The sequence below is a fragment of the Triticum urartu genome, chromosome 5 (assembly GCF_003073215.2).
Source record: "Triticum urartu cultivar G1812 chromosome 5, Tu2.1, whole genome shotgun sequence".
NCBI classification, from domain to species: Eukaryota; Viridiplantae; Streptophyta; class Magnoliopsida; order Poales; family Poaceae; genus Triticum; species Triticum urartu.
In genome coordinates this window covers 511,901,673-511,925,740 of record NC_053026.1, presented here as the reverse complement: position 1 = coordinate 511,925,740, position 24,068 = coordinate 511,901,673, and positions in this window count along the sequence as shown.

Genomic DNA, 24,068 nt, shown 5'->3' with positions numbered 1-24,068 from the left:
TCCTACTTATGATTAACCCTCCCGCAAGCATCCGCAACTACGAGAAAAGTATTAAGAATAAATTCTAACCATAGCATTAAACTTTTGGATCCAATCGGTCCCTTACGGAATAGCGCATAAACTGGGGTTTAAGCTTCTGTCACTCTCGCAACCCACCATCTAATTGCTACTCCACAATGCATTACCTTAGGCCCAAATATGGTGAAGTGTCATGTAGTCGACATTCACATAACACCACTAAGGGAATCACAACATACACACTATCAAAATATCGAACACATATCAAGTTCACATGATTACTTGCAACATGATTTCTCCCGTGACTTCAAGAACAAAAGTAACTAATCACAAACGATAATCATGCTACAGATCAGAGGGGTATTAAATAGCATATTGGATCTAAACATATAATCTTCCACCAAATAAACCTTATAGTAATCAACTACAAGATGTAATCAACACTACTAGTTAGCCACAAGCACCAATCTATAGTTTCGGTAACAGGATTGAACACAAGAGATGAACTAGGGTTTGAGAGGAGATGGTGCTATTGAGGTTGTTGATGGAGATTGCCCTCCCCAATATTGGAGAGTTGTTGGTGATGATGATGACGATGATTCCCCCCTCCGGGAGGGAAGTTCCCCCGGCAGAATGGCTCCGCCGGAGAGCAGAAGTGCTCTTGCCCTAGTTCCGCCTCGAGGCGGCGGCGCTCCATCCCGAAATTCCTTTCCTGATTTTTTCTAGGTAAAAATGACTTATATAACAGAAGATGGGCACCGGAGGTGGGCCTGGGTGAGCACAACCCACCAGGGCGTGCCTGGGCTCCCTGGCGCACCCAGGTGGGTTGTGGTCACCTGGTGGGCCTCCTCTGGTACTTATTGACTCCAATTTTCCTCATATATTCCATAAAAATTCTCTATGAAGTTTTAGATCATTTGGAGTTGTGCAGAATAGGTGGCCTGACGTAGCTTTTCCAGGTCCAGATTTCCAGCTGCCGGAATTCTCCCTCTTTGTGTATACCTTGCACATTATGAGAGAAAAGGCATTAGAATTACTCCAAAAAGCATTATTATGGATAAAAACATTATAAATAACAGTAAGAAAACATGATGCAAAATGGACGTATCAACTCCCCTAAGCTTAGACCTCTCTTGTCCTCAATCAAAAACCGAAATCGAAAAACATGTCCACGTGCTTTGAGAGAGAGGTGTCGATAAAAACAAAATACGGACATAGAAGCATCATGTAGATTACTATAACAGCAACAAAATTAAACATAAGACTTTTATCATAGAACGTTTATCATATACTTCTCATGAATAAGTAACAATTCATCACACAATCAAAGTATAAAGCAAAAACTCTATTAAAAACCAACAAACTATGTTCTCAGTCAACTTTGCAACTACAATTCACCATCTTTTCAGGAAGGGTCACGTATCGGAGCCTTTAGGCAAGTCCACATACTCAACCATCATATAGTCTTCTATGATTGCTAACACTCATCGCGTACTCATGAGCAAAATGTTTCAACTGGACACATAGAAAGATAGGGGCTTATAGTTTCGCCTCCCAACATATTCACCTCAAGGGTGATGTCAACAATAATAACTCATGCTATCTATATTCAAATGGACATATGTTCCTAGATCTTTCCTCACCACATGATTCTTGCCAAAGGATAAAAATATAAGGGAGTAGAAGGAAAACTTTGACTCTTTACAAAAAAGTAAATGCATAAAAGTAAAAGATAGGCCCTTCGCAAAGGGAAGCAGAGGTTGCCATGTGCTTATTTGTTTGTATGCTCAACCCCTTAGTGCAAAAGAACGTCATGTTACATTGCCCCTTGTGATAGCGGCCTTTATTATGCAGCCTGTCGCTTTTATTCTTCACCATCACAAGTTCGTGCAACGCTCAATTTTCTCTTACACTAAATGATCTCACACATTTATAAGAAATTTTTATTGCCTTGTTGCACCGATGACAACTTACTTGAGGGATCTTGCTCCCTAGGTAGGTATGGTGGGAACTTGAAAATAAGATTTGGGTTTAAGGGTTTTTGGATGCACAAGTAGTGTCTCTACTTAGTGCGGAATTTTTGGCTAGCAAAGATAGGGGCAAGCACCACATGTTAAAGGATCTATGACAATATGACTTCTATGCGAATATAAAAAAACATAAACCATTAAGTTGTCTTCCTTGTCCAACGTCAACAATTTTGGTATATAATATTTTGATGAGGGCTCACAATCACAAAAGATTTCTAGGATAGTATATTTATATGTGAATCTTCTCTTCCCTTATTAATTCTTTCACAAGTTGCATCATTGACTAATGTTATGGTTGTCAATCTCTAATAAAATTTTCTACTTATACTTTTCCTTATGTGGTGTTATCACCTACCATAGGATTAGTATATGATCTTTTCATTATTTCTTTCCTTTGTCTTATCTATTTCCTTTCTTTTATTTGCAACAGGAAAGTAAAGAAAGCAAAAACTCAAAGTAAACTTTATTATATAACTTGCACATGATTACAATGATAGATTACTAAGCAAACTCTCAAGGAAGAAATGATGGGATTAAAATAAGTAAAAGCAAAAAGATCAAACTAAAATAAGTGAAACAAAAAAGATAGTGGGATGATACAATACTGGGGTACCTCCCCCAAGCTTGGCGGAAGCCAAGGGGAGTGCCCATACCCGATACTCAATTCTCCTTTGGTGGTGAAGAAGATGATGTTGGAGATGAAGAAGGGATTTTGTCCTCTGATTTCCATGGCAGTGGTCCACCATCATAAGAGGAGGAGTGAGTCTCATGGGTCCTGCAACTAACAGCCAAACTCATACCTTTAAACCTTGCCTCATATTCAAAGACTTGGTTTTGGAGGTCATAGATCTGGCTTTGGAGGAAGTTGATTTGCTTGTTGAGGGTGAAGACGATGTCCTTCATGGGCTTGCCATCCACCTTGAGATCACGGGAGAGGTCCGTGATCATAAGGTGATTGGCGTTGAGTCCACACTCCACCATCACCTTACACCGGAAGACGTCCTGCTCCATGACTTCAAGCCTGGCCTCCATGGTTCTCGTCCCCTTTGGACATGGCACATCATGGAGGTGAAGGACCCCCTCATGCATCTGGATGACCTAAGGGTGCTGCACCACCTCCCGAAGGTAGGGTTGATGACGTTCTTGAAGAACTTGTCCTTGGAGGAGCTTGAAGCAACCATGGTAGATGGGATCTGACAGAAAAGAACAAGGAAAAGAAAATAGAGGGTTTCTCCATGATATGGTGATCAACAGGTTCGAGAAGTATATATAGATTTTTTATCTTGGAGGACAAGCATACGGAAGAAAAACGGAGTATGGAAGGTTCCCAGGTGGGCAGAACCCACGTGGGCTCGCCAGGCTAAATTTAGGAAAATAAAGAAACTCCTAGGAAGCGTACCCTGGTGGGCACAACCCACCTTGGCACGCCAGGCAAGCCTGGCGCGCCCTGATGTCTTGTGCCCACCAGGGTACGCTTCCTAGAATTTTCTTTATTTTCCTAAATTTTTAAATATTCCAAAACTGATAAAAAATATTTTTGCAGATTTTTCGAAGTCCGTTTACTTACCGCATCACGTACCTCCTTATTTTCATGATTGTTCCGGAAGGACTCTCTTACGTGTTCTTCCGATGTTAACGTTTGGATAATATTACTTTCAACATTAATGGGCGTACCTGAGATATAATGTTTTATTCGTTGCCCATTGACAACCTTTGGGTTAGTACCTTCGGAATTATTTATTTTGATGGCTCCAGACCGATAAACCTCCTCGATGACATATGGGCTTACCCATTTTGAGAGGAGTTTCCCTACAAAGAATCTGGAACGAGAGTTGTACAAAAGAACATATTCTCCGACTTTAAACTCACGCTTTTGGATTCTTTTGTCATGCCATCTTTTAACTTTTTCTTAAAATAATTTTGCATTTTCATAAGCTTGGGTTCTCCATTCATTTAATGAACTAATATCAAATAATCTCTTTTCACCGGCAAGTTTGAAATCATAATTGTGTTCTTTGATTGCCCAATATGCTTTATGTTCTAACTCAAGAGGCAAATGACAAGCTTTTCCATAAACCATTTTATAAGGAGACATACCCATAGGATTTTTATATGTTGTTCTATAAGCCCAAAGTGCATCATCTAATTTCTTAGACCAATTCTTCCTGGACCTATTGACAGTCTTTTGCAAAATTAATTTTATTTCTCTATTGCTAATTTCAACTTGACCACTAGACTGAGGATGATAAGGTGATGCAATTCTACGGTTAACATCATACTTGGCAAGCATTTTACGGAAAGCACCATGAATAAAGTGTGAACCACCATCAGTCATTAAATATCTAGGGACTCCAAACCTTGGGAAAATAACTTCCTTAAGCATTTTAATAGAGGTGCTGTGATCAGCACTACTGGTTGGAATAGCTTCTACCCATTTAGTAACATAATCAACAGCAACCAAAATATGTGTATACCCATTAGAGGAAGGAAAAGGTCCCATGTAATCAAATCCCCAAACATCAAATGGTTCGTCAACAAGTGAATAATTCATAGGCATTTCTTGACGCTTACCGATATTACCTATTCTTTGACATTCATCACAAGATAAGACGAACTTACGAGCATCCTTGTAGAAAGTAGGCCTATAAAATCCAGATTGCAATACCTTGTGAGCAGTTCTATCTCTAGCATGATGCCCTCCATAAGCTTCGAAGTGACATTTACGTAGGATTTGTCCCTGTTCATGCTCAGGTACACAACGTCTAATAATACCATCTACTCCTTCTTTATAAAGATGTGGGTCATCCCAAAAGTAATGTCTTAAATCATAGAAGAATTTTTTTTCTTTTGTTGATATGTAAAGCTAGGTGGTAAATATTTAGCAACAATGTAATTAGCATAATTAGCATACCAAGGAGTACTGTGAGAAACATTTATTGCAGTTTACTGCTCATCAGGAAAACTATCATCAATAGGTAGTGGGTCATCAAGCACATTTTCAAGCCTAGATAAATTATCAGCTACTGGGTTCTCAACTCCTTTTCTATCAATGATATGTAAATCAAATTCTTGTAACAAGAGAACCCATCGAATAAGTCTAGGTGTAGCATCTTTCTTTTCCATAAGATATTTAATAGTAGCATGGTTTGTGGGAACAGTTACTTTGGAATCAACAATATAAGGCCTAAATTTATCACAAGCAAACACCACTGCTAAGAATTCTTTTTCTGTAGTAGCATAATTTATTTGAGCACTGTCAAGAGTTTTACTAGCATAATGAATTACATTAAGTTTCTTACCAACTCTTTGTCCTAGAAAAGCACCAACAACATAATCACTAGCACCACACATAATTTCAAAAGGCAAGTTCCAATCAGGTGGTTGAACAATAGGTGCAGAAATTAAGGCTTTCTTGAGTGTTTCAAAGGCTTCTAGACAATCATCATCAAAAACAAAAGGAATATCCTTTTGCAAGAGACTAGTAAGAGGCCTAGAAATTTTTAGAAAAGTCTTTGATAAATCTCCTATAGAAACCAGCATGACCTAATAAACTATGAATACCTTTTATATCTTTAGGACATGGCATTTTCTCAATTGCATCAACCTTAGCTTTGTCCACTTCAATACCTCTTTCAGAAATTTTATGACCCAAGACAATGCCTTCATTAACCATAAAGTGGCACTTCTCCCAATTCAAGACAAGATTTGTTTGTTCACATCTCTGCAAAACTCGATCAAGATTGCTTAAACAATCATCAAAAGACTTCCCATAAACAGAAAAGTCATCCATGAAAACCTCAACAATCTTTTCACAAAAGTCAGAGAATATAGCGGTCATACATCTTTGAAAGGTAGCAGGTGCATTACGTAAATTGAAAGGCATACATCTATAAGCATAAGTTCCAAAGGGACAAGTAAAAGTGGTCTTTTCTTGATTACGTTGAGAAACAGGTATTTGTGAAAAACCAGAATATCCATCAAGGAAGCAAAAGTGTGTGTGCTTAGATAATCATTCAAGCATTTGATCAATAAAAGGCAGAGAGTAATGATCTTTTCTAGTTGCTTTGTTCAATTTTCTAAAATCAATTACCATTCTATAGCCTATAACAATTCTTTGTGGAATAAGTTCATTCTTATCGTTAGGAACAACAAGAATACCTCCTTTCTTAGGGACACAATGAACATGACTTACCCATCTACTATCAGCTATAGGATAGATTATACCTGCTTCCAGAAGTTTTAATATTTCCGTTCTTACCACTCTTTCATCTTCGGGTTTAACCGACGTTAGTGATCAACAACGGGTTTAGCACCAGGTTCCATATTAATTTTGTTCTGACATAGAGTGGAACTAATGCCCTTTAAATCATCAAGAGTATATCCAATAGCAGCTCGGTCCTTCCTTAGAACTTTCAATAATCTTTCTTCATGTTCTGAAAGGTTAGCATTGATAATAACATGATATATCTTCTTTTCATCAAGATAAGCATATTTCAAAGTGTCTGGCAATTGTTTTAATTCAAACACAAGATCACCTTTAGGTGGAGGAGGACCTCCTAGAGTTTTAATAAGCAAATTGTGTTTAAGCAGAGGACGTTGTTCAAAGAAATTTTTATCTATTTCATTTCTTTCATGCATATGAAAATCATTTTCATGGTCTAGCAAATATTGTTCTAAAGGATCAGTAGGTGGTACGTCAATAGAAGCAAGACCAATTAATTCATCCTTACTAGGCAATTCTTTTTCATGAAGCTTTCTACTAAACTTGGAAAATTAAATTCATGAGACTCATCACCAAAATTAACACCGACAATTTGCTTCTCACAATCTATTCTAGCATTAACGGTGTTCAAGAAAGGTCTACCAAAGATAATGGGACAAAAGTCATCTTGTGGGGAACCAAGAACAAGAATAGCAGTAGGGTATTTAATTTTCCCACACAAGACTTCAACATCTCTAACAATCCCAATCGGTGATATTGTGTCTCTATTAGCAAGTTTAATAGTAACATCTATCTCTTCTATTTCTGTGGGTGCTATGTCATTCATAATTTCTTGATATAAGGTGTAGGGAATAGCACTCACACTAGCTCCTATGTCACATAAACCATGATAACAGTGATCTCCTATTTTAACTGAGATAAGGGCATGCCAACAACAGGTCTATGTTTATCCTTTTTATCAGGTTTGGCAATTCTAGCAGCTTCTTCATAGAAGTAAATAACATGACCATCCATATCTTCTTCCAAGAGATCTTTAACCATAGCAATACTAGGTTCTACTTTAATTTGTTCATCAGGTTTAGGTGTTCTAATATATCTTTTGTTAACCACACTTGAAACTTTAGCATGCTCCTTTATCCTAACAGGGAAAGGTGGTTTCTCTATATAAGCAGAAGGAACGACTAGATCAACATTATAAAGTATAGTTTCTTCTTTAACCGGTACCGGTTCTTTAGTGTCTTCTTTAATAGGTGGGTGATATTTAAACCACTTCTCTTTAGGGAGTTCAACATGGGTAGCAAATGATTCACAAGAAGGTGGCTACTATCTCAGAGTCAAGTCCATATTTAGTGCTAAACTTTTGAAAAGCATTGGTATCCATAAAAGATTTAACACAGTCATACTTAAGTTTAATACCTGACTCTTTACCTTTGTTGAGTTCCCAATCTTCAGAGTTGCGTTTAATACTTTCCAAAAGATCCCACCGGAATTCAATAGTCTTTTTCATAAAAGAACTAGCACAAGAAGTATCAAGCATGGTTTGATCATTACGAGAAAGCCGAGCATAAAAGTTTTGGATAATAATTTCTCTTGAGAGCTCATGATTGGGGCATGAATATAACATTGACTTAAGCCTCCCCCAAGCTAGAGCGATACTTTCTCCTTCACGAGGCCAAAAATTATATATATAATTCCGATCACGATGAACTAGATGCATAGGATAAAAGTTTTGGTGGAACTCCAATTTCAATCGATTCCAATTCCAAGATCCAATATCATCGCATAGCCTATACCATACCAATGCTTTTCCCTTCAAAGATAAAGGGAAAACCTTTTTCATAACTTCATCCCTGGGTAAACTTGCAAGCTTAAACAATCCACAAATTTGTTGTACATATATCAAGTGCATATCAAGATGTTCGGTTCCATATCCTGCATAAGGATTAGCTAGCAGTTGTTCTATCATACCCAAAGGAATTTCATACTCAATACTTTCAGTAGGTGTCGTAGGTTGAGGGGTAACTAATTGTGGTTCCGGACGAGGTGAATATACCCCGAACAAATCCCTCAAAGGATTGTTTTCCATAGTAACAAGTGGCAATAAATTTCAGCACACTATATAAATGTTTCCTTACCAATTTCCACTTAACAAAGGCGCTTCACTCCCCAACAATGGCGCCAGAAAATAGCCTTGATGACCCACAAGTATAGGGGATCAATTGTAGCTCTTTTCGGTAAGTGAGAGTGTCGAACCCAACGAGGAGCAGAAGGAAATGACAAGTGGTTTTCAGCAAGGTAATGTCTACAAGTGCTGAAATTGTAAGTAGCAGAGTAGTTTGATAGCAAGGTAATTTGTAACGAGCAAGTAAAGATAGTAGTAAAAAAGTGCAGCAAGGTATCCCAATCCTTTTGAGGAAAAGTACATGCCAAAATGATCTCCTATGATAAGCAAAGTGTTCTTGAGGGTACACGGGAATTTCATCTAGTCACTTTCATCATGTTGGCTTAATTCGTGTTCGATACTTTGATAATTTGATATGTGGGTGGACCAGTGCTTAGGTGTTGTTCTTACTTGAACAAACCTCCTACTTATGATTAACCCTCCTGCAAGCATCTACAACTAGAAGAAAAGTATTAAGAATAAATTCTAACCATAGCATTAAACTTTTGGATCCAATCGGCCCCTTACGGAATAGCGCATAAACTGGGGATTAAGCTTCTGTCACTCTCGCAACCCACCATCTAATTGCTAATCCACAATGCATTACCTTAGGCCCAAATATGGTGAAGTGGCATGTAGTCAACGTTCACATGACACCACTAAGGGAATCACAACATACATACTATCAAAATATCAAACACATACCAAGTTCACATGATTACTTGCAACATGATTTCTCCCGTGACCTCAAGAACAAAAGTAACTACTCACAAACGATAATCATGCTCAATATCAGAGGGGTATTAAATAGCATATTGGATCTGAACATATAATCTTCCACCAAATAAACCATATAGTAATCGACTACAAGATGTAATCAACACTACTAGTCACCCACAAGCACCAATCTATAGTTTCGGTAACAAGATTGAACACAAGAGATGAACTAGGGTTTGAGAGAAGATGGTGCAATGGAAGATGTTGATGGAGATTTCCCTCCCCAAGATGGGGAGTTGTTGGTGATGATGATGACGATGATTTCCCCCTCCGGGAGGGAAGTTCCCCTGGCAGAATCACTGCACCAGAGGGCAAAAGTGCTCTTGCCCATGTTTCGCCTTGAGGCGGCGACGCTTCGTCCCAAAAGTCCTATCCTTATTTTTTTCTAGGTCAAAATGACTTATATACCAGAAGATGGTCACCGGAGGTGGGCCTAGGTGAGAACAACCCACCAGGGCGCGCCTAGGCTCCCTAGTGCGCCCAGGTGGGTTGTGCCCACCTGGTGGGCCTCCTCTAGTACTTATTGGCTCCAATATTCCTCATACATTCCATAAAAATTCTTCGTGAATTTTCAGCTCATTTGGAGTTGTGCAGAATAGGTGGCCTGACGTAGCTTTTCTAGGTCCAGATTTCCAGCTGCCGGATTTCTCCCTCTTTGTGTATAACTTGCATATTATGAGAGAAAAGGCATTAGAATTACTCCAAAAAGCATTATTATGGATAAAAACATTATAAATAATAGTAATAAAACATGATGCAAAATGGACGTATCAGGTCCTATCTCAGATTTAATGGCCTCAAACCATTTATCGTAATCTGGGCTCATCATCTCTTCCTCATAGTTCGTAGGTTCATCATGTTCTAGCAACATGACTTCCAGAACAGGATTACCGTACCATTCTGGTGGGGAGCGTGCTATGGCTGACCTACGAGGTTCAGTAGTAACTTGATCTAAAGTTTCATGATCATTATCATTAGCTTCCTCTCTAGTTGGTGTAGGCATCACGAGAACGGTTTTCTGTGATGAGCTACTTTCTAGTTTGAGAGAACGTACAATTACCTCATCAAGTTCTACTTTCCTCCCACTCACTTATTTTGAGAGAAACTCCTTTTCTAGAAAGGATCCATTCTTAGCAACAAAGATCTTGCTTTCGGATGTGTGATAGAAGGTGTACCCAACAGTTTCTTTTGGGTATCCTATGAAGACACACTTCTCCGATTTGGGTTCAAGCTTATTAGGCTGAAGCTTTTTCACATAAGCATCGCAACCCCAAACTTTAAGAAATGATAGATTAGGTTTCTTGCCAAACCATAGTTCATACGGTGTCGTCTCAACGGATTTAGATGGTGCCCTATTTAAAGTGAATGCAGCTGTCTCTAATGCATAACCCCGAAATGATAGTGGTAAGTCGGTAAGAGACATCATTGATTGCACCATATCTAATAAAGTACGGTTACGACGTTTGGACACACCATTAAGTTGTGGTGTTCCAGGTGGCGTGAGTTGTGAAACTATTCCACATTGTTTTAAATGAAGGCCAAACTCGTAACTCAAATATTCGCCTCCGCTATCAGATCGTAGAAAATTTATTTTCTTGTTACGAGGATTCTCCACTTCACTCTAAAATTCTTTGAACTTCTCAAATGTTTCAGACTTGTGTTTCATTAAGTAGATATACCCATATTTGCTCAAATCATCTGTGAAGGACAGAAAATAATGATACCCGCCGCGAGCGTCAACACTCATTGGACCACATACATCGGTACGTATTATTTCCAATAAGTCAGTGGGTCGCTCCATTGTTCCACAGAACGGAGTTTTAGTCATCTTGCCCACGAGGCATGGTTCACAAGCATCAAATGATTCATAATCAAGTGATTCCAAAAGTCCATCCGCATGAAGTTTCTTCATGCACTTTACACCAATATGACCTAAACGGTAGTGCCACAAATATGTTGCACTATCATTATCAACTTTGCATCTTTTCGCATCAATATTATGAATATGTGTATCACCACGATCGAGATTCACCAAAAAAAGACCACTCTTCAAGGGTGCATGACCATAAAAGATATTACTCATATAAATAGAACAACCATTATTCTCTTATTTAAATGAATAACCATGTCGCATTAAACAAGATCTAGATATAATGTTCATGCTCAATGTTGGCACCAAATAACAATTATTTAGGTCTAAAACTAATCCCGAAGGTAGATGTAGAGGTATCATGCCGACGGCGATCACATCGACCTTGGAACCATTCCCGACACGCATCGTCACCTCGTCCTTAGCCAATCTTCATTTAATCCGTAGCCCCTGTTTTGAGTTGCAAATATGAGAAACAGAACTAGTATCAAAACCCAGGCGCTACTACGAGCATTAGTAAGGTACACATCAATAACATGTATATCAAATATACCTTTGTTCACTTTGCCATCCTTCTTATCTGCCAAATACTTGGGGCAGTTCCACTTCCAGTGAACAGTCCCTTTGCAGTAGAAGCACTCAGTTTCAGGCTTGGGTCCAGACCTGGGAGGCCGCGCGACCATGGCGCGCCTCCCTTCATCGACGGGGCTTCCATGACCTGGGCGACTCCCACCGCGCGAAGAGGTGCCACCGTGGCCATGAGGGGCCGCGGCGGGGGTCGTGGTGTGCTTGCGGGGACGGCCGCGCCCCCTCTTGGGTGGCGGTGAGCCAGGCCCCTCCTGGCGAGCCTTCCCCTTCTCTGCGGTCGAGAGCCTCTTCGCAGGCGGCATGGGTGTCGCTGTCGGCAGTGAAGTGAGGAAGAAGAAGGAGCGAGAGAAGCGAAGGAAGAGATGGGTGACAGGGGCTCCTCCCCCCTCTTTCCATTTATAGCCAAGGGGAGGCCAACCGCCGGCCTCCATGATCTAAGGTAATAATGATCTTTTTCTGCATGCAGCAAGGACTCATCAGGTCGGGCAGTTGCTGAGGCAGCATGGGGAAGCGGAGACGCCCACGTCCAATCAATCGCCACGAGTCAAGCAGGGCCATAGGCTGTTGGGGCCCGTGGCGCTCCACACTTGCCCTTTGGCTTCGCCTCGAAGCCAAGTCCGAGTGCGCCTTGGGCCTGGGGGCTATTGTTGGAGTCCTGGGAACGGGGGTCCCCATACTTGCCTGCCGGCGGCCCACAACATGGCTCCACTAGCGGCCCTGTACGGCCCATCTTCACCAGCAAGCACTCAAGACCCTCGCGAGGGGCCAGGCCTCGCGAGGCAGACGACGCAAGACCTCCTCAGGGACGGCCTCACCAGGCCGGCTCGCGAAGGGGTGGAGAGATCTAGGAAACGGACATCTCACGAGGTTTCTGTGACGCAAGCCATGACGACTGGAGCCAGGCAGGCGCCAGGCGGGCGCCAGCGCGAGCAGCGTCCTCGTTTCCTCTTTGGTGCTAAAGAGGCCAGCGCAGGCGAGGAGTCCCGAGGCATCAGGCAAAGGTTTCCATATCGGTGCAACAAGACCAAGACCAGCAGGACGGTAGGACGGAGGTCACCGTGGAGCCTAAGATGGCGTCACCACCAGAGCCTTTGGCAGGAGAAGACCACCTTTAGTCAGGATAACTTGTACTAGTTGTCTCCCTTCGAATCTGGCCGTTGTGGGATCCCTTCCCGCTCAATATTTGGTAAGAGGACCAAGGCCACTATAAATAGAACTAGCCACCACAGTAGGAAGGACGGATCCAGATCATCCAGATCATCCTCAACCACACAAGCTCACCAAGCACAAGGGCACCTCTCACTACTAGGGAAAACCCTAGCAGTAGCGTGGGTATTTTGCCTATCAGTAGCGCGGGACGATGTGCTACTGATAATGCGCTACAGCTAACGTGTAGCAGTAGCGCCTGTCGTCCCACGCTACTGCTATACATGGCTAGCAGTAGCGCACTTTAGTACAGAGCGCTGCTGCTAATATCTGTAGTGCTTTTTACCAGGAAGCGCTACTGGTAAGGGAGCGCTACTGCTAACTTTGTTCCCCTCGCTACTGCTAGTTTTATTAGTTTCTGTTTTTTTTCTGGATATTATTTTTGTATTTGAATAGGCTTTATACAATAATCTTTAGCATATCATACACATACAAATGTAATCATAGCATGTACATACAAATAGTCTCATCAAATCATGTCATCATCCAACACAAAGTTGTCTCTCGTCATCATCTCGAAAATAGCGATACAAGTCTCGATTACTTGCAACTACATCGTCGTCCATCTAAACAATGATATACGCGAGAAGAGCTATCACTATGAGTGAGAGCGGAACTATGCAGTACATGAGTTCGTATCCCTCTCTCGCATTAGCGTGAACCTAAACTAACTACTGGTTGTCGCTCGGAAACCGGAAACCGGTACACCTGGGCCTGACACTCCGGCCACTCATCGTATACTCCTGGCGTAGCACTTCTTTGCCATCGACGATCTATGCACCTGCATCGTCACATGAGTCGATGATATGCAACATATATAGTTGAGAAATAGAAAGAGACAGACTTGGCAAAATAGAAGCAACATATCATAAGCATAAATAACAAATTTCATCGTACCCAGAATGCCCTAACTAGAGTGATCTTCGCTAGTCGAGGAGGACGGTTTAATTACATCAGAAATAAAGTTTCGCCGTGCATAACTCAAAGTTTTGTCATACAGAAAGTATGGACTAAATGGACACATTGTCATATATCGACAATCACTCCAACATGTCGTCCATCCATCCATGTCGGGGAGATAGTCCCCGAGCTTAGTGAAAGGCTTCATGTAGAGACGCTGAGAGGCTACGCGTGTTCGGACGTCTTCCCGCGACATTTGCCCTTCTTCATAGAACATCCCTGTTTTTTTCACGACCTCCTTCACGATGATTTTGGCAAGTTCGCGCTGGATGTGATAGAACTCAGCTCGAAGTCGATGATCCTCGATATATCCTAAGTCCTTTGCCCATTGCAGAATATGGGCATCGCCGGATTTGGGTGACATGCAAAGGTTCTGGTGATCCTGTCTGTACTCCAGCATGTGGTGTAGGACATAGAATCCATCATTAAGAGAATCACTCGGTTTCTGGATGCAGCAGAAGTCAGTCTTATGGCTGAAGGCGGGCCTGCCGTCCCTTGTCTTCTTGTCGTTGACCTCTCCACCCCGTTTGCCATAGTAAAAGATAGCACTGTCGAGAACAGACGATGTGGGTGTAATCCTTTTTGGTAATGTTCTTCGACGAGTCCAAGTAAAGAGCGTGGGAGTATCGAGGGTAGAGGATGATGAGGACGGCGCGCCCGCCGCTGTGCAAAATAAGTACACCTCAAATTAATTAGCCTCCACCGCGCAGATGAATGATTGAAATCGAAGGAAGGATATCCGCGCGGATGACTTACAGGGGATGATAAGGCACGAGAATCGCCTCCTTGTCCTTATTGGCAAGCATGAAATTGATGAGGTAATCCCTCGCGTATTCACAGTGCTTTGCGCAGACTGCCAAGAAGCCCTCGCGCATGAAATACGGGTCAGCGACATAGATAAAAGGTATCTGCTCAACCCCGATGAGGTAGTTCATGTGCAAGGCGTAAAGGTGGACAAACGTAAAATCCAGCTTCTTCCAGTGACACATGTCGAAGATGTAATCGAATCGAAGGAAGAACTTCTCCGCGGGGAATGTGTCGACGTACGACAATTTCCGCGGCACGTTAACCATGTAGAGTGGGTATCCTGGATTTTTCGAGGCAAGGAGGCCTTTCTCTCTCCGCAACACATCGTCATGAAGTCTCCTTACATCGCCGAATCTGGCCCCATATTGCTGCTTTAGGTAGGATTGGTTCTCCGACAATATGCCATTTTGCCGCACTAAGGATATTTATACAGTCTTGAACCCGAGGCTGCTTAGGCGGCTGGATCATAGAAGCAGCTTTTTTGCCTTTCCTCAGTCTCTTCTTAGACTTCTTTATTACTGGAAGGTTGTCCATAATACGTTCAGACTCCGGAGGCGGCAATTCAGGCACCGACTCATGGCGCTCAAACCCTAAGTAGGCGCCAGTATTGACATACTGTTGAGTGTCATCATCATCCTCATCCTCATCTATGGCAACGTCACCAGCGACTAATGGAGCCTCTTCCTCACCCCCTCTGCTATCACCCAGCACGACAGCCGATGCTAATTGGGTAGGTGAGGTGTGGATGTTCATACCTAACTGTGTGCTCGTGGGTGTGCTCCCGGCCGCCTCCAGACGAAGCAGACTCTTTGGCCACAATAGGACCCACCCATTGCAACAATCACCAAGCCACCGCGGGGTCTCGTCGTCATCCCCCACTAGTACCAGAGGAGCCAAATTCCCGTGGCCCGGTTTGACACTGGCCACGGAGACCTTCAAGATGTCGGGGGGATCGACCAGCTGTGGAACAATGGTTCCTTCGGCTCCATTATCGTTGCCTTCCCCACGTCCACCTTCTAGTCGACGATGGTGTATAATATGGTGCACGGGGTTTCGTCGGCCTGCACAGAAAAGTCTGCGACGTGAGACATTTGAAAGGCAACGAAAACGGGAGATTATACATTTATTGAAGGGGGCCGGTGTTGGGGATATCACTACTGGGCGTAAACCGGCCTATCTGGGCCGGGTTAACTTCGTCAGTAGTTAAGTATGTTAAAGCCCAAGAAGGTAGATGAGGTGAAAGTGCAACTATCCCTAGGTGGTTTTGGTAATTCATAACAACATATAGCTCATTGAGCTAATGCTATTCCAAGATGATTATTTCAGGAAAGCTCAATGATTGGCATGGCATGGATGTGAAAGTGGAACCCTCAAAATGCTAAGGAAAAAGGATTGGCTCAAGCTCAAAAGCTCAAGACTCTTCATTTTATATTTTAGTGATCCAAGATCACATTGAGTCTTTAGGAAAAGCCAATACTATCAAGGAGGGATGAGGTGTTGCTTAATGAGCCTCTTGCTTCATGTGCTTAGTGATATGCTCCAAAAACCCTCAACTACTTTCCCATATCCACATATGACCTAAACCCTAAGCCAAACTCGGTCCTACCGATTCTTCCTATCCGGCGCCACCGAGTTTCACTTGTCATTAGCCACTGCCAAACCCTAGCAATTCGGTTCTACCGATAGGGATCTCGGTCTCACCGAGATGGGATTGCAAACTCTCTGTTTCCCTTTCGTAACTTTTCGGTCTCACCGAAAGAGCGAATCGGTCCCACCGAGATTGCAATGTAAATTCAATGTTTCCCCTTTGTAACTTTTCGGTCTCACCGAAAGAGCAAATCGGTCCCACCGAGTTTGCCTGACCAACTCTCTGGTTAGCTAATTACCAAATTCGGTCTCACCGAGTTTGTGTAATCGGTCTCACCGAGATTACGTTATGCCCAAACCCTAACCATATCGGTCCTACCGAGTTGCTTGTTAGTCCCACCGAAAATCTCTAACGGTCACTAGGTTTACATTTTCGGTCCGACCGAGTTTGTTGATTCGGTCCCACCGAGATTGGAAAACTGTGTGTAACGGTTGGATTTTGTGTGGAGGCTATATATACCCCTCCACCTCCTCTTCATTCAGAGAGAGAGAGCCATCAGAACACATACACCATTCCAACTCGTATGTTCTGAGAGAGAACCACCTACTCATGTGTTGAGACCAAGATATTCCATTCCTACCATATGAATCTTGATCTCTAGCCTTCCCAAGTTGCTTTCCACTCAAATCTTCTTTCCACCAAATCCAAATCCTATGAGAGAGAGTTGAGTGTTGGGGAGACTATCATTTGAAGCACAAGAGCAAGGAGTTCATTACCTACACACCATTTGTTACTTCTTGGAGAGTGGTGTCTCCTAGATTGGCTAGGTGTCACTTGGGAGCCTCCGACAAGATTGTGGAGTTGAACCAAGAAGTTTGTAAGGGCAAGGAGATCGCCTACTTCGTGAAGATCTACCGCTAGTGAGGCAAGTCCTGTGTGGGCGATGGCCATGGTGGGATAGACAAGGTTGCTTCTTCGTGGACCCTTTGTGGGTGGTTGCTTCTTCGTGGACCCTTCGTGGGTGGAGCCCTGTGTGGACTCGCGCAACCATTACCCTTTGTGGGTGGAGCCCTGTGTGGACTCTCGCAACCGTTACCCTTTGTGGGTTGAAGTCTCCATCAACGTGGATGTAGGATAGCACCACCTATCCGAACCACGGGAAAAACATCCATGTCTCATATTGCGTTTGAATTCTCCAAACCCTTCCCTTTACATTCTTGCAAGTTGCATGCTTTACTTTCCGCTGCCAATATACTCTTTGCATGCTTGCTTGAATTATGTGATGATTGCTTGACTTGTCCTAAAATAGCTAAAATCTGCCAAGAACTAAAATTGGGAAAAGGTTAAGATTTTATTTGGTCAAGTAGTCTAATCACCCCCCTCTAGACATACTTCGATCCTACATGAGGGTTCAAGGCCCATAGTCGGTTCAAGGCCTGTAGCCGTAAACCGGCGTTGGTATTTAACTTGTATTGTAAGTTAGGAATAAGTAGAGACCAAACCGGACACATCTATGAGCCGGTATTGGGACTCTGTGAACCAACGGGCGTCACCCGTGTATATAAGGGGACGACCCGGCGGCGGTTCAAGGACAACAGACAACAACTCGAGACATAGGCGAAGCTTGTTTGCTCCCTGGTCATCGAAACCCCATCAATTCCATCACAACTAGACGTAGGCTTTTACCTTCATCGAAGGGGCCAAACTAGAATAAACTCTCTTGCGTCCCTGTGTCCGCTTTAACCCCTTCAAGCTAACCCGTCGCGATGGCTCCATGACTAAGTCCTTTCTCTAGGACATCTGCCGTGACAAAACCACGACAGTTGGCGCCCACCGTGGGGCTATCGCACGATGGTTTCAAGTTCTTGGAGGGCCGCTTTGAAGGACTCGAGGGCTACGCCGTAGGCCGGATGACTAAGAGTCGTCGTGGCAAGCTTTACATCGACGATGCAGGCTGGGGCCCCGAGGCCGGCTCAGTTGAGTACGGGTACCGGGTCCCCTTTGGTGGCATACACGTTTTCATCGGCAAGATCGGAGAACCGGGCCCTGAGCCGGATATCTGCACCGACCTCGTCGAAACGGCTCAGCGTGCGCGACCTGCCCGGGTTAAACCGGCCATGAAACGTGCCTTCATGGGAGTCATCCATGGAGGAGGTCATGAGGATGGATCGGGATCTGGAGGCGAGACCGTCATTTACTCCGGCGATGAGTCATCAACCGGAGAAACCGAATCTCTATATCAGCTACAAGATGGCTGGATTGGGGGCTGTTCCGACGGCGACAGTATTCCGGACCCCTCTGATCTGCCCAACCGAGTTGGAATATTCATGGCCGGCACACAAGCAGCGCTTCATGCTTCGACCGCTGCGGCAACAACCTCCGGTTCAGCAGCGGTGACGGCTGCCGGGGCAGGAGGCCCTGTGCGCCCGCCGGCTCAAGTTCTATCAGAGCTATTTGATGCATTGGCTGTGCTTATGGCGGAAGCTAATCCGGCAGATCAGGACGTCCACAACGCGGAGATTGCAAAGGTAAGGGAACAGATCACCCAGGCCAAAGCGGACCTGGCAGCTGAGGGTACCAGGATGGCCACAGAGCGGGCCGCTCTAGACGCACAAGCCTACAGGCTCATGTTGGACCAGAACGCGTCGCATGAAGCTTTCGAGGCCAGAGACCTTTTCAACACCCCGGGAGCAGGAACCAGTAATCCGCTGGAGGGAAACCGGGCGGAAGCTCCTGGGACCGGTGTGCCGGTTCAGCCTCGTCGGATGGATCCGCCTCGTCAAAACACCGTTATACCTCAGGCTGTTTCAACACCTCCGGGTCACTACTCTAACCCAATGGATAATCTCGTCGCCGCTGCTGCACGGCTGGAGGCCATTCCAATTGAAGGTGACTCACTGTAGGCGATAGAGACGCGACGGGTCAGGAAGCATACTCGTACAGCCACGACCGGATCCATTCGACCCCTCACCCAAGCCGGAGCTATAGCAGGCATATGGAGGAACCGGCAGTGTCAAGTAATGAACGACGTGGAGCACCCCGCGGCAACAACCCAGCGGGTGGTGCTGATAACGCCCAGGAAGTGGTGGACCGGGCCCGAGCACGCCGGGAGGCCGAGTTAGCCGCACAATATCAGGCTCGGCAGCTTACGCCGGTTCGTCCAACTATTTCGGTCGAACCCGGTGTTACTTCTAGCTCTTTGGGGGTGCCTTGCCTTGTCCCCGCTTTACGCAATGTGCGCCTACCCAAGGATTTCAAGGGCCCACGCAAGGTACCAAATTACACGGCGGATCAACCCCCAGAGACATGGGTGGAGAGCTATGAGATGGCCATGGAGATGCTGGATGTGGATGATGCGGCATGTGCGAAATACTTCACCATGATGCTTGAAGGAACGGCCCGCACTTGGTTAAAAAGCTTACCGGCCAATTCTATCAGTTCATGGGCCCAATTACGAACCTGGTTTATCAATAATTTCAAGGATACATGTAAGCAGCCCATGTCGATAGTAGACTTAGCTGCCTGTGTCCAGGAGGAAGGAGAATCGATGACTCATTGGGTGCGCCGGGTCTCACAAGTGTTGCATTCATCAGACCGCATCAACGCTGACACCGCAGTCTTAACCCTAGAAGGCAACTGCCGGTTTGGGCCCCTAAAGCTGAAGTTGGGACGGATGAAGCACCATTGCACTGACATGGGGACCCTCATGGCTGCTTTGGTAAAGTATGCTGATTCTGATAGTACCAAGGATCCCGAATCTGATGATGACAAGGCAGGGAAGGGAAAGAGGAACAGCAACTCCAAAGGTCAGCAGCATCACTGGGCAGGCAATGGTGGTGGAGGCAAGCGTAAAGCGGATGGTAACATGGACTTTGTGGCTAATACCAACGTGCAGGACAATGGCCAGTGACGCAAGGGTAAACTGAAAAATCGCAGTGGGGCACCCAACCCTAACCCGGACCGCCTAAATTATCTACTGAGCCAGCCCTGTCCAAGACATGGGACGAAGGAGGTGCCAGCAAACCACCTTTGGAACGATTGCTTCATTATGCAGGAGTTCAATAATTCTAATGCTTTCCGGTATGATCACGGCTCCGGCGGTGGCTCAGGAGCCGGGCCGGGTTACGGTGGAGGAAATTCCGGTTCAGGATTTAACGGTAATCCGGGCGGACATAACAATCAAAATAATCAGAACAACCAGGGTGGTTACAACCAGCAGCAACAACAGTCAGGTTACCAGAGCAACCCAAAGCAATTGAGTAGTGGGCAGTACCATGTCTTTACCACTAGCTTGGACAAGCAAGACCGGAAGGTTCAGAGGCGGGCAGTCAACTCTGTTGAACCGGCCGTGCCCCGTTATCTACGCTGGTCTGAACAGCCAATCATATGGAGCAGAGAGGATCACTCTCCCCAGGTTGATAATCCGGGTCAGTTGGCTCTGGTGGTGGCGCCTCAGGTGGGAGGTTACAAGTTCACCAAAGTGCTCATGGATGGAGGGAGTAGCATTAATATCTTGTACTATGAGACCTTCCGTCGTATGGGACTAACAGATAAAAATCTCAAACCGTCTAATACGGTGTTCCACGGTGTGGTACCTGGCAAGTCAGCATATCCTGTTGGTAAGATAGCTCTGGAAGTGGCCTTTGGAGATGATCATGATTCCAGGTCGGAAACATTGACGTTTGAAGTGGTGAAAATCCAAAGTCCATATCATGCCCTGTTTGGGCGACCAGCCTACGCCAAGTTTATGGCACGACCCTGTTATGTGTATTTGCAGCTCAAGATGCCGGGTCACAAGGGGACAATAACGGTTCACAGAAGCCGTAAAATTGCTTTGGAGTGCGAGGAAGGAGATGCGGCCTACGCAGAGTCGGTTTGTGCCACCGAGGAGCTGAAGTATTATAAGGACAATGTTGATCCGGCGGACATGACTCCATTAAAGAAGCCAACTATGGAGTATGATCCGGCCCTGAAGTTCAAATCGGCAGCAGAAACTAAGCTTGTTGACTTCGTACCTGGCGATTCGTCCAAGCAGTTCAGCATCAGTGCCAACTTGGATCTGAAATAGGAAAGCGTGCTCATCGAGTTCATCCGTGAGAATCGGGACATTTTTGCATGGAAGCCCTCTGACATGCCAGGTGTACCGAGGCAACTCGCTGAGCACACCCTTAATGTGGATCCTAAATACAAACCGGTGAAACAGTTCCTCCACCAGTTTAACAAAGAAAGACGTAAGGCGATTGGAGAAGAGGTAGCCAGGCTCTTAGCAGCTGGTTTTATTATTGAAGTTTTTCACCCTGAGTGGCTTGCCAATCCGGTGCTAGTCCTTAAGAAAAACGGCACCTGGCGCATGTGTGTGGATTACAAAGATCTTAATAAGGCTTGTCCAGCAGATCCTTTTGCCCTCCCCCGTATTGATCAAATCATTGATGCTACGGCGGGTTGTGAGCGTTTAAGTTTTTTGGATGCATATTCTGGCTATCATCAGATCAAAATGGCAGTTAAGGACCAGGAGAAGACGACATTCATAACTCCCTTTGGAGCCTTCTGCTATGTGTCTATGCCCTTTGGGCTCAAAAGTGCCCAGGCAACTTATCAATGGTGTGTACAAAATTGTCTTCACAAGTAGATTGGCCATAATGTACATGCTTACGTGGATGATATCGTGGTTAAGTCCAGGGAGAAGGAGACTCTGGTTGACGATTTGAAGGAAACCTTTGATAACCTAAGGACGTACAAGATGATGCTTAATCCGGACAAGTGTGTCTTTGATGTACCGGCGGGCAAGTTATTGGGTTTTCTGGTGTCCAACAGGGGAATTGAGGCTAATCCGGAGAATATCACAACCATCACCTCCCTGGCTAAACCGAAGTGTATCAATGATGTTCAACGCCTGGCAGGCCGGATTGCCGCGTTAAGACGGTTTATCAGCCGCCTTGGTGAGAAGGCAATCCCTTTGTATCAGATGTTGAAGAAGACAGATCAGTTCATCTGGAGTTCTGCTGCTGATGAAGCATTTGAGGACTTGAAGCGGCAATTGGCCAATCCGCCTGTGCTCGCCGCTCCCATTGACAAGGAGCCATTACTGCTATATGTTGCTGCTAATGCTCGTGCGGTCAGAGTGGCTATTGTGGTGGAGCAAAAGGAGGCAGGTAAGGAGCATCCGGTTCAACGTCCGGTCTATTATATCAGCGAGGTACTCATTGAGTCCAAGCAAAGGTATCCGCATTGGCAGAAGCTGGTGTACGGAGTTTTTATGGCAAGCCAGAAGCTTAAGCAATACTTCCAAGGGCACCCAATTACGGTGGTCAGTTCTGCTCCTTTGGGGGATATCATCCAGAACCGGGAAGCGACTGGCCGGATTGCCAAGTGGGCTATAGAGCTTGGGCCGCACGGATTGAAGTATGTGCCTCGGACAGCGGTGAAGTCTCAAGCACTGGTTGATTTCATCAATGATTGGACGGAAATGCAAGCACCTGAGGAAAAGCCGGATCACAGATATTGGACCATCCATTTTGACGGATCCAGGCAATTGGATGGCTCGGGGGCTGGAGTCGTATTAACTTCCCCATGAGGTGATAAGTTTTGTTACGTTCTCCGCTTAATGTTTCCTTGTACTAACAATGCAGCTGAGTATGAAGCCTTGCTCCATGGTCTCCGTATGGCTAAGGAGATGAACCTAAGTCGACTTAAGTGCTTCGGTGACTCGTACCTCATGGCTCAACAAGTTTCTGACACTTGGGACTCCAAGGATCCACTCATGGCAGCATATCGTCGTGAGGTGGATATTGTTGCAGGTCATTTTAAAGGATATCAGGTGGACCACGTGGACCGGCGGAAGAATGAAGCGGCGGACGCTTTAAGCCGGCTGGGCTCTCAGCGCAAACCGGTCCCGCCCAATGTTTTTCTGGATGTGCTGCACAACCCGTCGGTCAAGCTCCCTGGTGAAGCGGATTTGGCTATTCCTGATCCGGAGGCTCAATTGGTGGCAGCTCTTCATGTCATTCTGGATTGGACGCTTCCTTACCTGGCGTACATGAACCGGGGCGAGTTACCAGAGGATGAGAGTCTGGCCCGACAGATAGTCCGGCGGTCCAAGTCCATGACTATTGTCAATGGCGAGTTGCATCATTGTAGTATATCAGGGGTGTTTCAACGCTGTGTGTCTCCTGAAGAAGGCTGTGAAATTTTGCGTGAGATCCACGAAGGAGATTGTGGTCACCATGCCGGTTCAAAATCTTTGTTAGCTAAAGCATTTTGCCATGGCTTCTATTGGTTAACTGCTCATGCTGATGCAGAGGATCTGGTCAGACGATGTGACGGTTGCCAAAAGTTTTCAAGACGTGCTCATGTGCCGGCTCAAGAATTGAGAATGATTCCAATTACTTGGCCGTTTGCGACTTGGGGGTTGGATATGGTTGGGCCTTTCAAAAGGTCCAAAGATAAGAAGACCCACCTCCTGGTGGCGGTTGACAAGTTCACAAAGTGGGTGGAGGCAGAACCGGTTAGCAAGTGGGATGCGGCCACGGTGGTTCAGTTTATCAAAAAAGTTATTTTCCGGTTTGGCTTTCCACACAGTATCATCACAGATAATGGTACCAATTTGTCCAAGGGTGCCATGAAGGAGTTCTATGAACGGGAGCACATCCGGCTTGACGTTTCATTAGTGGCACACCCACAGTCCAATGGTCAAGCAGAAAGGGCTAATCAAGAGATCTTGAGAGGCATCAAGCCCCGGCTCATGGTTCCTTTGCAGAGAACACCGGGTTGTTGGGTAGAAGAATTACCATCTGTGTTATGGAGCATCAATACCACACCCAACAGATCAATAGGATATACAC